At 38.6% G+C, this 2,500-nt stretch overlaps 1 protein-coding gene across 7 annotated transcripts in view; it reads right to left on the bottom strand.

The window, feature by feature from the left end:
* LOC132130887 (transcription factor 4-like) overlaps positions 1 to 2,500 on the bottom strand; it is a 139,884-nt gene that overhangs the window by 13,690 nt on the left and 123,694 nt on the right. The gene's annotated exons all lie outside the window — the stretch shown is intronic.

Here is a 2,500-nt window from a genome sequence, read left to right as displayed (position 1 = left end):
GCCAAAATCATCATCTCGACCCTTCTACCTCGCAGAGACGTGCCACAAAACATCATCAACTCCATCAATGAGAAGATAGCTGGAATCTGTGCTTCAATGACAAATGTCCACATAGCTGACCATCAGCGCATCACCCATGAGCATCTATATGACCACATCCACATCCATCGAGAGGGAATGAGACTGTTTGCTAAGAGCATCAAGGAGACAGCCCTGCGCCCCCCTCCGAAGACGCTCGGTGATCACGAGGAGAGGGTAAGAGTGCTTCAGTCAGACAGCTACGCCGCTGTAGCAGCAGGACGAGCTAGAACAGACTCCAGAGACCTGATCCAGATCAAAAACATGCTGAAAATGATCTGTGACAACCTACTAGCTTAACTACTTACAGTGTGTCTGGAGTTAAAAATTACCATTACTTCTTAATTACTTTTATTTCACTTATTTCTACTTGTTTACTTTCAAATTTGACAATTGTAAAACTCATTCACTCGTGATATATTTATATCATATATATATTTTATTTATATATATAATCCTTTTTTTTTTTTTTTTTTTTTTTTTTTTAATTGATGAATTTATATTTTAAAACATGATTTGTTCATGAATTCATACATTATTCTGGTAAATGCAATACTTCCCAATGTCATCGTTTAAAATAACTAGTTATAATATTCAAGGAATGTTCTCTTCAGCTTTTGGAGAGAAAAGTACCAATCCTGATTTTATTAACGCTGTACATAGTTCAGATATAATTATTTTACTTGAGACATGGAGTCGTTTAGACTCTCAAACCTCCCCCCCCTCACACTACAGAGAGCTGCGCATCCCCTCAATCAAACAGCCTGATGTTAGAAACGGAAGAGATTCAGGAGGAATCAGAGTCTGGTTTAAACACCATCTGTGGCAGTATATTCAGCCCATGAAAAAGGGAAAAACACACATTTGGATAAAAAATTCAAAAAGAGATTTTGTGTTTAGATGAGGACCTGTACCTGTGTTCCACATATATCCCCCCATATGAGTCGCCTTATTATAATGAAGACATCTTCTCAACCCTACAATCAGAGATCAATTACTTCCAGTCTAGAGGTTCAGTTCTATTAATGGGGGATCTGAACGCCAGAACGGGGAAGGAACAGGACTACATCAGCTCTGATGGGGACAAATATATTAACAGTTCACTTCATCATCAGCAAAAAGGTTTTACCAAAACACGCCAGAATCATGACAACACGATTAACAGACATGGAAAACAAGTCCTGCAGCTCTGCAAAAGCCTGGGCCTGTACATAGTGAATGGCAGAATGACGGGTGACTCTCTGGGCCGATGTACATACAGCTCACATCTGGGCAGCAGCACAGTAGATTACGCCATCACAGATCTAGACCAGAGTCAGATCAACTATTTCACAGTGATGCCACAGCTGCCATTATCAGACCACAGTCACATAGTCCTCAGTCTCAACAGGTCAGGGAATCATCTGCCATCTTCTGAACAGAAAGTTCAATTATATCCGCTCCCCCCCAAATTTATATGGAGTAAAGACAGTCCTGCCCAGTATGAAGCTGCGCTCCACAGCACCCACGCTGAGAACATGATAGACTCATTTCTCCTGACTACATTTAGTGTAGAGAAGAGAAGTATCAATTTAGCAACTAAACAGTTAACTCAAATCTTTTCTACAGTGGTCAGAAAAGCCCTCAGAAAAAGAACAAATTACCGATGTGAAAAAGAAATCGCTAAAGATGCTTGGTTTGATAAAGATTGTCAAAAACTAAGAAAAGAATTAAGATCATTATCAAATAAAAAACACAGAGACCCTGCAAACCAACAAATACGAGCCACATATCAAGAAACGCTCAAACTATACAAGTCACTATTAATACAGAAGAAAACTGACCACATAAAAATTAAAATAAACAAAATTGAAGAAGCAATCGATCAAAATTCTTTTTGGGATTTATGGAATAATTTAGATAAATCCAAAGAGGCCAAACACCTTCCCATCTATGACCCAAACATCTGGACTGAACATTTCAGAAAACTCTATTCTCTAAACGAACCAACCCTCGCCCAAAAACATCTGACCTCCCAACTAAATAACCTGGAATACACGAGAAAAGAGCAGCTCAATCATTTAGACAAGCCCATAGAATTAACTGAACTGACAGAGAAGATGAAATCCCTCAAAAATAAGAAATCAAGTGGCTTAGATGGAATTTCTAATGAAATGCTGAAACACAGCAGCCCCAAACTGAGACTTGCTATCCTAACATTATTCAATCTCTTATTAAAATCTGGACACTTTCCTGAGATCTGGAAAGAGAACGTGATAACCCCGATTTTTAAACAAGGTGAAAAGTATGACCCAGATAATTATAGAGGCATCACAGTGAGCAGTAACCTCGGAAAACTATTCTGCTCCATCATCAATGAGAGATTAATTCAGTTCATCCAAGAACACAAGATTTTAAACAATTGTCAAATTGGATTTATGCC

Source organism: Carassius carassius, chromosome 47 (genome assembly GCF_963082965.1).
Source record: "Carassius carassius chromosome 47, fCarCar2.1, whole genome shotgun sequence".
In the NCBI taxonomy this organism is placed as follows: domain Eukaryota; kingdom Metazoa; phylum Chordata; class Actinopteri; order Cypriniformes; family Cyprinidae; genus Carassius; species Carassius carassius.
Note: the sequence above shows the minus strand (reverse complement) of the source record. Positions and strands in the feature narration are given on the sequence as shown.